Here is a 15,019-nt window from a genome sequence, read left to right as displayed (position 1 = left end):
TAGAAACACCCCTGGGACCGCCGTTCCCCCTTCCCTCCCCACCTCACCCACCTCATTGGCCTCACCCCCTGCCCCACTGTGATCCTCGCTCTCTGCACACAGGCATTTTAAACAACCCCCCACTGCACACATTCAAGTTCTGTTCTTTTCTGTGTATCTAACAAAGCAACTGAAATAATGATGGTTTGTACTCATTGAAGACACACGTTAATTGAATATTGAATACTAGAATTGTAATGTATATCTGAATTGTACATTAGTGGAAAAGACAAACATCTACCTTATTGAACAAATAAATGCACACTCATCTACTCACGTAAGTATTATCCAACTATCTAATAGAAAACGCCTGAATGAGTCCTCAATCCGATCACAGATCTGCTATTACCCTTCCTTCACTGAAAGCAATAGACACTTATGTCTTCAGGAGAGTTCTTAATGAGGAAGCTTTTGTTTAAAGCTTATTATGGATTATTAAGTCTGAAGAATTTCTATTTAAACAAGCCAGTGGCACACCTTAGTGATGAGTGAAGTAAATCTGATTTTTTTTAAGTGTAAATTTTTGTGTAACCTGTGATGGGATGCATTTCATTAATAAGCGTGGCTATTAAAAAGAAAGGTAATATATGAGCTCTTACTAATATTAAAAAATGAATAAGAAATTAGGAAAATTTCAGTATATTAAAAGCATTTCTTTGAAAATTAAGTATAATGAGGTGTACAATAAACAAGGTCAAACAAGTTAATTTGAAACGATGAAATGAGGTGAAAAGGAATTAAAGGAGATTGCTGGAGCAGATTTATTCACTTACTGTATGATGATGTCATTAACAAATGCTAGAGCTGCATTATGGGCAATTGACATTACCAGCAGCCTAAATGGTCTTTGGACAGAGAGATTTCCTACTGCTCTCTCAATGGGCTTATTAATTGTGTTTCTGAGCACCTTGGAACAAGCCAGGAGGATTTCCATGCAGAATTTTCAGCAGTATTGCCTTTGAAGCCCAGCCTTTCAGGAAGAGGTAACTTCAGTGTCCTGCCTTTGATTCCATTGGACTGGGTGTTAGAACGAGACTATTTTAGAAAATGTGAAAGGGCTAAATTTGACATTTGATTCACCATACTCTGGGATTTTAAACTGTGATGTAAATGAGTTTGAAACCGGTCTTTCTTCCATTTTCCCTTTTCAAAATGTACCACAGTTAAATGACAGAGATTAATTACTGAAGTAATTACTGTTGGGAAGCAAAGGTGCAGTTGAATGAGACCGTCTTACTTGTGATGACCAAGTATTTCTTGACAATTATGCTTAATTCCAACGACGATTATTCTGCGGGGCCAAACCTGCCGGCACAAGCCCAGTGAGGCATTCCACCCACGGGGGAATATTAGCAAGAGATACTTGGACAGAGGCACGGCAGTCTCATCCCCAAGGGTCTCCCCGGGGACCTTTCCCCAGGGGCACGAATAAAGCTCACTTGGGCCACCTGCCTGCTTCCTGTTTCCCATGCTGGTGAGGCAGAGCCTGGGCTGACTTACCACTGTGCGTAGAAATGAGCGCATAAATTGTAACGTGAGGTCTTCCTGTTTCTGCCCCCTCCTTAAACTATGCTCCAAGTATCTAAGTGCGAAGGACATCACTACAGAGGGCACTGATGGGGCCCCAGATCCCTGTGACCCGGGTTCGTAAGACAGACGAATGTGCTACACAGGAGCCCATGATAAAAGTCTGGAATTCTAAACAGTTGTACATTTCCCCATGAATTAATGCTGGTCCATCATAAAAAAAAAAAAAAAAAGGATGACCTTAAGGAAAAGGCTCACAGATTATTGACTAAAATTGGCTCTCAGATCTCAGCTATCCCTGGGCCACCTTTGAGTCTATCCTCGCGGCTGCCTGCACTGCGGCTGCTTCCCCGTGGCAGGGTTATGACGTGACGTTAGCATCAGCCTCAGCCCTGCAGGCAGATGAACCTGCAGGCAGATGACCCCGCAGGCAGAAGGAGCGGGCCTTCTGGAAGAGGGCGACATCAACCCCGCAGGCTGTCACAGCCCACTGTGACACAGACAGCCTGGCTCCATCACGCAGTCCCTCCCTTAGGTCGGGCAGATCAGAGCAGAGGCCAAGGCTGCTGTGAGGGTCCCTGGCTGGGCGTGGAGAGGACCTGGGAGAGGAAAGCAGAGCAGAGCATCCTAGACAAAGAGATGAGCTGAGCGTAAGCATGAGACAGAAGCAGACGCACAGGCTTCGGAAACAAACTGTGCTGGGTGCTGTGATAAGTGGCTCAGTCGTATCCGACTCTTTGCAACCCCATGGACTGTAGCCCCCAAATTCCTCTGTCCATGGGATTCTCCAGGCAAGAAGACTGGAGTGCCCCGCCCATACCCTCCTCCAGAGGATTGTCCCGACCCAGGGATTGAACTCACATCTCCAGCATCTCTTGCATTGGCAGACAGGTTCTTTACCACTAGTGCCACCTGGGAAGTCCTTGAAAACAGACTGGTGGGTACCAAAAGGGGAAAGGTGGGAGGAGGGATAAACAAACAGTTTGGAATTAACACAGACACGCTACCATATATAAAGCAGGTCATCAACAAGGGCATGGGGACTGGTCCCTGGTGTTACAAAGGTTGTGGACCATTGCTGTATAGCGTGGGGAACTCTACTTAATATTTCGCAGTAACCTATATGAGAAAAGAGTCTGAAAAGGGATGGATATATGGATATGTATAACTGAACCACACTTCTGTACAACTGAAACTAACATCACAATGAAAACCAACTATACTCTAATATGCAATAAAATTTAAATTAAAAAAAAAACCATAAAGGAGAAAAACCAAAGAGCCTCACAATGGCCTTTGAGCGGCCACTATCTGCTCACTTGGACCACACTGTAGCCTTGAGACCAGGCGTCCTGATGTGAGATCAGCTTAAAGATGGAAACATCTGGCCACTGCTGATGGCATCGAACAGGGGTGGGTGAGGAGGAGGAGGATGGGAAAACGGGAAGAGGAGGGCTGGGGGGCCAGAGTGAGAGGGAGGAGGGGCATGGGGAGGACGGAGGGGAAGCCCGGGAGGAACGGGAGGACGAGTCAGGCTCCGCCGCCCCTTCCAGGTGTCTTGCAGGCATGATTTCATCCGTGAACCATAATCAACTTCCTTAATGAAATATGTAATTAACATATTATAATTGTGGTAAAGATGATTTTGACAGAAATCATTTTCCATATCTAATACTATGCTAATTTAATCTGTTCCTTACTCTCCAACATGACCTTTAGTGATTAAGTTTCATGGCAGAATTGTTTTTCTTTTTTTTTTTTTTGATGGATTGATTTATCCACAGTGGTTGAGACCCTTCTCTTGCCATGGCTGTCATTCTTTTTCTCCCTTTAAAAATCTTTTGCTGCCACGTGTGTCCACACACACACAGGCATGTACACATGCAGGGAAAAGTGCACAGAACAAAAGAAAGAGGGAGGTCTTTCTTTTGTGACTTGCAGAAAACTAATCATCAACTCACAGATACTGGAAGGTAATGGTTAGATAACCCCGGATGAAAATGTTTTATTTCTCCTAAATATCAGTTCTGGATTCTGGAGCTTCTATTTTGAGTTATATAGGTGTGGCAAATGTGATTCATGCAATTAAAATAAAGCAAATCCATCAGACTATTTGACCATTCAAAGTATGAATAAAGAGGTAGAAATACAAATAATATGTTTGACCAAATGCTTGACCAAAATTTGGTCTCATACCACCTTATACTATACTTAGTTTCATATGTTTTCAATCTAGTTACATTATCTCTAAACAACCATATTAAATCATTTTATACGGATATAGTATATACATATAATTAAGTATTGGGTTGGCCAAGAAGTTCGTTTGTGCTTTTTTTATAGCATCTCATGGAAAAAGAAGTGACCAAACTTTCTTCTCTTATTGTTGATTGCATGAAATAGATTTGAATCTTAAAAAGATACAAACGGTTTCATGATGACCTGAAACATGTGGAGAGTCAGAGATCAATGGTACAATAAGCAAATATTTTCCTTCAACTTATAGTTAGAAAGATGCTGTGCAATATCGTCACCATGTATATAAGTTCAAGAGGAAATATATAAGGTATAGGAGGCAGTCCATCCTATTATTCTATTCTATTCTATCCATATCCCAACAATCTAGCCTAATCTATTCTATCCTATCCTATTTCCATCCCATCCCATTAAAAAAATGCTGGTTGAGAGCAAGTAAGTGGACTTCACTTTTTCATGAGTCCATACTGAAACAAACAAACAAGCAACACTGGGTGAAGCAGTCAAGTCTCACGGTCACATTCTTTTGGCTTTTACGTACAATTCTGTATCGTGAGCCTCTCTTCAAGTCAGTTTCCCCAATGATAACAGAAGCCTATGTGTAACTAATTTTGTCACATTAAGGAGGTTACACTTAGAATGAGTCAATCAGGAGCTTTTAATTCTAATTCAAAGTTCTCAGCACTTACCTATGTCATTGTCAAGTCATTAGTGTTATTTTCTGACTTGCTTTCCTCGTGTGTAAAATGGATTCAAAATTATAAATCTTATATATATATGCAAACTTTTGAGTCATAATTAAAAAACTTTATTGTAAAAACAGTATGTTAGATATGTTCAACATGGAAAAGAAAACTTTTGGAAATAGCATCAATAATAGCTGCCTAACTTGCTTTATCTACATCATAATTAGGAGGAGTGAAAAGAAGTAATTGATTGAGACAGTCATATGAATTGTTCATTGTGTTGGGTTTTATCCATAGCAATTATACATAAGCAGTATTTGGTACCTGAACCGATTAGTCAATAAATCCTTAAGGTAAGTGAAAGTTCGCTCTGCCATTTCTAGCTCTATGTGTAAATATCATGGAAATGGCAAGCTATATACCTTTTTATTTCAGATGAGAATCAGTATCTGCAAGTAAATTGAAAAGCACATCAAGAACTACATTTGGAAGTTTGTCTTGAGACTCATTTCCTGATAAATTGGTCTTGATGAGCAGTTATGAGAACTTGAACACTCTGACTTCCATGTAAAGAGATGGGTTATGTCCTTTCTTCTCTCTCTTTGGGTTCATCTTCTTGAGTTGTTTCTTTGAGATCTTCTTAATGGAGGTGTTTACTATCATGAACTTCCTTCTTAGAATGGGTTTTTGCTGTATTCCTAGGATCCATATTGTGACTTTTGAGGGATTACCCCTGTGCCTACATAGCTGAGTGGTCAGCCAACTATTCGGGCAGAGGTTAGGATCAGATGCTTTGCATCTGTATGATCTCCACCCTGGCCAATTAATCTGTGTGAGCTGGGAAGCACACCCAGAGTTCAGCCACTCCTCCAGGACGTCTCAGCTTCTCCTTTCTTCTCAGCCCTCTTCCATCTCCCTAGCCACATGGGCACTGTTTATAGTCAGCCAGAGTTGTGCAAAGTGCTTCTCTTTATTCCTCCATGGCTTCCGCATTTCTAAAAATCACCCCCATTCATTTCTGTGAGCTAATCTTTGTTCTAACTGGGACTGCAACCTGGGCTGGACAAGCTGCGGGTTTTCCTTGTTCATTTGCTAACAAGTTTGCTGCATTTACTGATGAAGCATCTTGAGTTTTCAGCTTCCATTCCACATTGCCTCTCCTATTTTCCATGGCAGCAAGACCACTGCTGTTCAAGGCCATTCCCGCCCTGGTAAATCTACAAGGTCATGAGCTGGGTGGGGGTGAAGGGATGGAATTTCCCTTTCACCTAATGTTACAACCCCAGTGTTAGCAGATTTTCATGATTAAATACCTCTCACCTTGTTGTTTAAATTTGGTCAGTCTTTAGAGCCCTGAAATCATTGTTCATATGCGTTTGTACTTATTCAAGTGGGAGGTGATTTGCTTTTTCACGTACCATTGCCAGAATTCCCTCTTATCAAAATCAGATTTAAAGAAACTTTTTATTATATCAAAGAGAAGGAAAATTCAGTTGAAATATGAAGTGGATTAAAAAGTGCTTTATAGAATCTAATGTCATAATGTTTATTTGATGATGGAGAACCCTTTCTCAGGGTTCTCTGCCAAATCTCACATTCATGTGTGTGTGCTAAGTCGCTTCAGTCGTGTCCAACTCTTCACGACCCTATGGACTGTAGCCCGCCAGACTCCTCTGTCCATAGGATTCTCTAGGCAAGAATACTGGAGTGGGTTGCCATTTCCTTCTCCAGAAGATCTTCCCGACCCAGGGGTCAAACCCACATCTCTTGAGTCTCTTGCATTAACAGGCAGGTTCTTTACTACTAGCACCACCTGGGAAACCCCTTCCTCCCCAACATGTGGATTTATTTCAGACAGCTTGAGAATCTGAAATCTTGAGATGGCTTCGAATGACTTTTATGTCAGTCTTGACATAAAAGACGCTAACATTTTCATTTTTGCATTGAGGCAGGCACACAGTTATATGCCTAGATCTTGGGAATTTAGGCTTCCCAGGTGGCACTAGTGGTAAAGAACCCGCCTGCCAATGCAGGTAGAGACTGGAGACAAGGGTTCAATCCCTGGGTCAGGAAGATCCCCTGGAGGAGGGGATGGCAACCCAGGCCAATATTCTTGCCTGGAGAATCCCAGGGACAGAGGAGCTTGGCAGGATACAGTCCATGGGGTCAAAAAGAGTCAGACGTGACTGAAGCAACTTCGCATGCATGCATGGGAACTTAAGGTTCTCCAGTCATATTGCCTTACTCATGGTTGGTAGGAGAACATACAACTACTGTCAGGAAAATATAGTGTTAATTCATTGAGCTCTTCTCTAGAATTGAGCATTACAAACAATGAAAAACAACATATGAAAACCTAGTTAGCATTTTCCAGGGAAAAGAAAAAAGTATACAGGGTCCATATTCTTGAGAAAGAAAACATATCATGGAAATTGTATTTATAAGTGCCAACTACTGTGACTTAATAGCAACATCCTGAAGTTTCTCTCTCTTTTTTAAATAGCTGATAGACGAGGCAAGGGAGATTTATCACTTTTTAATTAAGCTCACGTCAACTCATGAGGTTTATTTCAGTACAAATCTGTTGACCAAAGTCCTTTGGAAGAAACTGGCCCTTGTTGAGGCTTAAGTATTCATGGAGAATTTCACAATGGGCGAGAACTAGTCCCTGGGCTTAGCTGCCACATTTCAACCAGGAAAGACTGCGCATTGCAGTACTTCCTCTGTGCTCAGCATATTTATGGAAATAAGCTAAAGATCAATCTCTCTTATTTTAAAATCCAGACCAGCAGGTCTCACTGCCCAGAGGGGAAAATAAATGCTGGAATAAATCTTCTGAGACTCTAGTTGAACCCAAACCAGAGGACGCTGCACCCACTACCCGACTGCTCCCCCACATGTGGAATTCTAAAGTCCTCGGAACAAACCCACGGTGTCACCGACTCTATGGAAATACAGTTAAAATGGGGACTGGTTCTTGTTACCAAGTTTTAGTAGTTTCCCTTTGATAATAATTAGTAAGTTTGGGAGAGTTTAATTATTAAGAATCTCTGTGCGTCTCTGATAAACTGGAGGTATGAGGGACAACAAGGGAGCTTGTGTAAAGCAGTCACCTGATTTCAAGTTTGGAAAGTAATGAAGGCTATGTACTACACGCAGAGCACAGTTAAGCTTCCCCAGGTTGAAGATGGCTCCCATTAACCTTTCAAACGCTGCCTGCAATTTTAAAGGCTTACCATTAATGCTTTTGAACTGTGGTGCTGGAGAAGAGTCTTGAGAGTCCCTTGAACTGCAAGGAGATCAAGCCAGTCCCTCCTAAAGGAAATTAACACTGGCTATTCACTGGAAGGACTGATGTTGAAGCTGAAGCTCCAAAACTTTGACCACCTGATGCAAAGAGCTGACTGATTGGAAAAGACCCTGATGCTGGGAAAAATTGAAGGCAGGAAGAGAAGAGGGCGACAGAGGATGAGATGGTTGGATAGCTTCACTGACTCGATGGATGAGTTTGAGCCAACTCCAGCAGATGGTGAAGGAAGGGAAGCTTGGTGTACCACAGTCCATGGGGTCGCAAAGAGTTGGACATGACTTAGCAACTGAGAAACAGCAGCAAACTGTGGTGAAGATCCAAGATAACAGTCATGGCCTTCGAGGGCTTGAGCTAGAGGTCAAGAGTCATACATTGACATGTTGGGAGTTAATGGAAGAGGTGTCCCTTCCAACGTGTAAAGACCCAGTGAGAAGGCACCAACTATGAACCGGGACCCTAAATCTGCTGGTACCTGGATCTTGGACCCCCAGCTTCCAGAACCACAAGAGAGAAAAGTCTGTCGTTGAAACCCCCCTGCCTGCCCCAGCCACAGTATTTTGTTACAGCAGCTGTAACATCCTGAGACACTGCTGGTGCCCATCACCATCTGGGATGCCCTCCTCGTCCCCTTGTGTTGGTGAACGTGACCCCAGGGAGAAGACTGGGCATTGGTTGTATCTCTTTCTCTTCTCCCTGCATCCCACATCCCCAAATCCAATTAAGTGACAGGTTCTCTGATTCTACACCCTAAGCTGTTTGCCCCTCTGTCGGCTCCTCCTAACTCGGTGGCTGATGCTCTCTGGTGTCTGTTCTGCTGTTTCCCGGTGGAGTATCTCGCAGCCTCTTCTCTCGTGTGTGCCTCTGGTCTCTAACATTTGCAGAGCCTCTGCACAGCTGCCAAGGCTTCCTTCCAACACAGAAATCAGTGTGTCACTCTCGGCTGTAGAAACTCTTTCACGACGTGCCTACCAGCCAAGGACAGAACTCTAGTGGCTCTGTCACAGCGCCCGGGATACGGAAGCACGCTTCCTCACTGTCACTTGGAATGCCACCTCTCAGGGCCGCAGAGTGTGTGCTGTCTGGGCTTCGAGTGTGGAGGTTGGGACACGGAAGGGCCCCCGTGTCGCTGGGCCAGAGGCAGAGAGAGTTTTAGGGGCTCCTGTGCCTGTGGCTGGTAGGGCGGAGCACAGCTCTGACTTCCCTGAGGAGCAGCCTGGAGTGAGGGGTAAGTGAAACGCTTGAAACGAATGACTAGAAGTCCTCACAAAGGAAGCTCGAGGCAAACGGTGATGTTGGACCTTGGACTGGGGAGGCAAGGGGGTGGAAAGGGGCAGGCGCAAACTCCCTACCTAAAGTGGGGAGGGGAGGTGAAGTGGGTGTGTCACTGCAGCCTAAAACAGGTCAAAGGAGGACTCTAAAATGATTTTTATTAATAATTAAAAAAATAAAGAATTGCAAGCCTGAAGGCTATAGTAACCCTCACACTCTTCACAGAGCACCTACAAGATCTGGGCTCTGAGGTTGGCCCATCGCTGAGGACGCTGGTTACGATCTTGTAGAGTCATGATATACCAACCAGGGTTTTACAGAAAAACAGCATAATTAAAAGTGTCACTATTATTGCAGCACATTTGCTTTATATAGGAGCAGGTGGAGGCTAGGACCTGGGGGCAAATAAATACCTCTTTGTTGTTGTAATATAAAACAGGGTTGTTTTTTAAAATTATTATTATGACTTAGGGCATTTCATTAAAATTGATCAGTCAGGTTTAATACAGAATTGACTGCTGTGAATTTGTAAACTTACCTTAAAGAAAAACCAATTTGTGTCAAAAAAATCTGCAAACCAATCACTCAAGTAACTATTAGAACGTGAATTTCTGCACTGTGTGAGTTGTGCGGTGTGCAGGGGGCGGATAGTATTTACACATCGTGTGTCTAGGACTAGAGATATTCCAGCAGCACTGGGGACAGAAGTGTGTTGGAACAAGTGACTGGATTTTTGCTCCTTTTCACTGAGAAATGACACCCTGTCTGTTCACTCTATTCAATGAAGCCCTGATTCGTGGTTTGTAGTTTGAAGATGAACAGCATTCATTATCAGCTACCTCTTCAAGTCCATAGCAGATGGTAATTTAGGACTTAAAATGAAAACACTGTGGGCAGAAATTCTATTTCCTTGATGATACAGTCTCTCTTTGACTTAATATAGGGATATGGCCAAGTGCTGGGCTTGAGCTTGTCCCACTGGTGTATTTGCTACCTGAACATTAAAAAAGAAGAGGAAATTGCCACTCTGCCATGAGTGGGTCCACCAAGCATGCACGCTTGGCCGTCACCCCACATTCTATGGGCTGTCCTGTCCACACTCCCGTCGCAGGGGACATGTTTAAGCTCTCCAGCGAGTCTCAAGAGATGCATTCCTGTTCCAGCTGTTGGGGTAAGTCTTGACTCATCTGTGCCCATCATGAACTCATATTGCTATAGTCTTGGTTTAGAAATAGTCACACCATTCAGATCTAGCTGGAGAAACTTCTCTCTAATGGGGGTTTCAAGAGGGATTTCTTGCTCCTGAGTTAATAAAAGAGAAAGTAATTGCTTTGTTTTCTTTGGTGTTATCTTGTCCAGATGTAACCCTAAACTGCTCTGGCCATCATGGGTCACAAGGTCAGCCTGGGGCGGGGTTGGGCAGGAAATAAAAAGAACTGGGTCCTCCTTACTTCACCAAGACACTTAAATCACCAGCATTGGGGCCCCTCTTTTCATACAAGCTCCTTTGTCTATGAAATTTTCTAGGTAAGAATACTGGAGCGGGTTGCCATTTCCTGTTCCAGGGGATCTGCCTGACCCAGGGATGGAAACTGCAACTCTTGAATCTCCGAATTGGCAGGTGGTTTCTTTACCACTAGCATCACCTGGGAAGGCCCATCGCTTGTTTAAGCCAGTTCAAATCAGGATTTTCCTTCTTGTGGCTGAAGTGTCCTAACTGACTTACTGTCTGCTGCTGATGATCACCAACAATAACAAAAACATTACACCCATTTGGTACTACTGAACATTTACTGACATTCACTAGGATGAAAAAATGCTGATTGCTTGTAGTGATGGTGTCATTCTCTGAGGGAGACTTAGTGCCCTGGAAGATAGACTTAAATTTCATAATGAGCTTGGGTTCAGGATAAATATACATATATATATATATATATAAGAAAATTAAAGTAAAACATATATGGCAGCATCTACTTGGAAGTAGCTTAAGGCTACAAATGAACTTGGATGAATTATTGTTAAGACTGAGGATAAGCCAAGTATAGTTCCAGGTGCTTAAACTGAGTTTAAGGCAAGATGAAGCAAACAAGAGCACCATGATGCCACAACAAGAAAAGGACAGAGCCAAAATCCGTAGCTAAGGAGGTGATTCTAGAGTATGTGTTTTTACCATTAAACTGAAGAGTCCCACAACACTGTAGGTCATGGGTCAGTGGGCCAACTCGTGTGGTCCTATGTGCAAAGCTCATGTAAAAGTCACACAGTAACCCTCATTCACATCAAGTCATCTTCATAAGATTTAAGCATCCTTGTATGAAAGCATTGGAGTTCATCCAAAATAACATGATCAAATGAATTTGAAAAGGTTGGAACATTGATATTCACTTACACAAGAAAATTAGATGAGAAAATATGCGATTAAATTTATTTAGACTAGAAGAGATACATCCTGAGGTTTCAAAAATTAGAAGTTTGGTTCCCAGAAAAATGGTGATCAGCTATTCCTTATAATAAGATGCAATCAATTTTTTTAGCTCTTGTAATATGCTGGGCACATACTTTTTATATTCATTTTTGTTCCATAGGAGTCAGTCACAGTGGCTTTACCCCTGCTCTTTTTTCACTTCTGTTTGGAACATGTTTATTAATGGTTCAGATGGTAAAGCATCTGCCTACAATGCAGGAGACCCGGATGCAATCCCTGGGTCAGGAAGATCTCCTGGAGAAGGAAATGGCAACCCATTCCAGTATTCTTGCCTGGAAAACCCCATGGATGGAGGAGCCCGGTGGGCTATAGTCCATGGGGTCGCCAAGAATCGGACACAACTGAGCGACTTCACTTTCACTTTTCACTTTTATACTAGTTATGACATCTTTATTTTAATGTTAATATACATACTTGTATTTTTTAAACATAAGAAGGGTGAATTATGCCAAAATTAACTGTGTAATATTAACAGAAATTGATGGATTATTGTTATAAGAATACTTTTAATTGTTTATGAAACTGTTCATTGTAGAAACACTAGAAAACAGAGAAAAGCAAAATGAGTAAAAACTTAAAAATTTTTTGAAGCCCTATAGTAATCACTGTTGATGCTTTATACTGATACAAAAATATATGCATGTGTGTGTTTAAGTTACACAAAGATACCCTAGTACTGTGCGTGGTGTTTTGTAATCTGCTTTTTACTTGAGTAAATCTTAGAAACCTTTTCTATTTCAGTAAACAGTTATTTACGATATACACTGCACTTCTTGCTAGCAGGGTACACATCACATATTTCATTTGGTCCTCTAATGGTGGACATTTGCTTGTTACATATTTTCAGTTTTGCTAAGAGCTTTGAGTATAAATCTCTGATTACTGAATCTTTGGTACATTCTTAATTAACTCCTGGGTAAAATTACTCAAAGGGGACTTACCAGGTCAAACTGAACGCATGTTTTTAAAATGTTTGATAATTACATGCTTGTGGACATCAGTGTTTCTTCTCTTTGAATTGCCAGTTGAAAAATTTTGTCCACTTTTAAAATGGAAGAATTTGTATTTTCTATTAATTTACAATGTCTTTACATTTCACAACTATAACACAACTTTGTCTCTTCATGTTGAATTTTGTTATCTGTGCCTTTTGGCAGGGTCAAATCAATTGGACATTTCCTTAATTTCGTTCTTTTCTTTTTGCTTAAAAAGAGCTTCCCAATTCCAAATGTCTTTATAGATGAATGGATATTTTCAGTCTTTATAGTTTGGTTTCCTTGTTATTCTCTGTTTATTTTTATGGCTATTGCTATTGTTTATTGATTTTAATATTTTTTGCTGATTTTCAGCTGACTCTGTTGGTTTTCATCTTAGACTGTTATCAGAAATTGGTAAATCTGGATTCCTTTAAATTCTTATACTGTTTTCCTTTCTCATGTCTTGTCACATTGGTCAGAAAACCAAGCACCCAATATAACACAACAGTAATAAAAACAGGCAGTATTATTTTATTATTAATTTTAATGACATTCTTATAATCTTACCTCCTGAAATATTTTAATGCCTATTGGTTTGAAATGACCTCTTTCTTCATATTAAAGAAGCATCAGTCTGTCCTAAGTTGTTAACCATGCCTGGATATTAGACTTTATCTAGCAGCTTTTTGCTGTTTATCATAATAAACTATAGCTTTTCTCCTCTTATCTATTGATGTTTTATATCAATTTTCTGATTTTAAAACACAAGAATTTCTAGTATAGGTCTCATTTGTTTATACTCTATTAGTCTATAAGTGGAAACAGTGACAGACTATTTTGGGGGGCTCCAAAGTCACAGATGGTGACTGCAGCCATGAAATTAAAAGATTCTTGCTCCTTGGAAGAAAAGTTATGACCAACCTAAACAGCATATTAAAAAGCAGAGACATTACTTTGCCAACAAAGGTCTGTCTAGTCAAAGCTATGGTTTTTCCAGTAGTCATGTATGGATGTGAGAGTTGGACTATAAAGAAAGTTGAGTGCCAAAGAATTGATGCTTTTGAACTGTGGTGTTGGAGAAGACTCTTAAGAGTCCTTGGACTGCAAGGAGATCCAACCAGTCCATCTTAAAGGAAATCAGTCCTGAGTATTCACTGGAAGGACTGACAATGAAGCTGAAACTCCAACACTTTGGCCACCTGATGCAAAGAACTGACTCATTTGAAAAGACCCTGATGTTGGGAAAGATTGAAGGTGGGAGGCAAAGGGGACCACAGAGGATGAGATGGTTGGATGGCATCACCGATGCGATGGACATGAGTTTGAGTAAACTCCGAGAGTTGGTGATGGACAGCGAGGCCTGGTGTGCTGCGATTCATGGGGTCGCAAAGAGTCGGACACGACTGAGTGACTGAACTGATTGAACTGACTTCTGTAAGTAATTTACTGAGCTTTGCAAAAATGCTTTGTCTATTTTGATAATTGAGATTAGCCAGCAGTTTTTGTTTTCTGTTTTCTTATTTCCCCATGTTTTGTCTTTCCTGTATGTTTCTCTATTCTGGAATATTTTCTGCATCAAGTTTAGAATCTATTCATTGGAAGTATGAAAGAAACTGCTAATACAATTATTGGGGACTTTGTCTTTACTGGAAAATAATTTGCTCTCTGAAAACTTTGAGAATTTCTCTATAGTTTAGGGCAGATTTAAGCCTTCCACATCTGCTTTGGTCTCTTTTGGTAATTAATGTTAAACTGATATACTTAATTAACACAAAATTAAATATACTTTTTGCTTGTTTCATTAATCTCACCTATATCTGCTTTTGTGTCTTCTTAATCCTAATTTTATGTGAATTGTAAAGCTCTTTATTTATTGATTATATATGCAAGAAGTTGATTTGTTTAATATTTTAAAAGATGTCTATAATTTTTTATTAATTAAGCCACTTGATTCTAAATTATTTTATATTCAATCCATAATTCATTCTTTATCATGTCAGTTTTATTTTGTTTTCCTTTACCTAACTTCTTAATTTGACCTCATAGTTGATCTATGTTTGTATAACTTTAAAAATGAAACGTGTTTAATAATTTGACTTAGCATATGAGCACAGTGTTGTTCACATTCAGACATGCAGTTTCCTCATTAATTCCTACATGATCCATAATTGTGGCTTGAATTCTTCTTTGCTCAGTTGTGTGGGAGACTAGTCTTGCTCTGCTCAAGGTCTAAGAGATTGCTTTTACTGTGGTTGTCTAAAGTTTTATTATTTATTTCTAGCGTGTGTGTGTGTGTTGAGATAATGTTGAATATATAATTTCTACTTCTGGGGAATTTATTAAAGTTTTATGGCATAATGTATGATAAATACTAACACATATTTAAGACTGCATGTAGACTGTGATAAATAATAATATTTTAATTCAACCATATTGCTTGTATTATTTTATTCTTCTGTGTAATTGAATA

Source organism: Muntiacus reevesi, chromosome 4 (assembly GCF_963930625.1).
Source record: "Muntiacus reevesi chromosome 4, mMunRee1.1, whole genome shotgun sequence".
Taxonomy (NCBI): domain Eukaryota; kingdom Metazoa; phylum Chordata; class Mammalia; order Artiodactyla; family Cervidae; genus Muntiacus; species Muntiacus reevesi.
Note: the sequence above shows the minus strand (reverse complement) of the source record.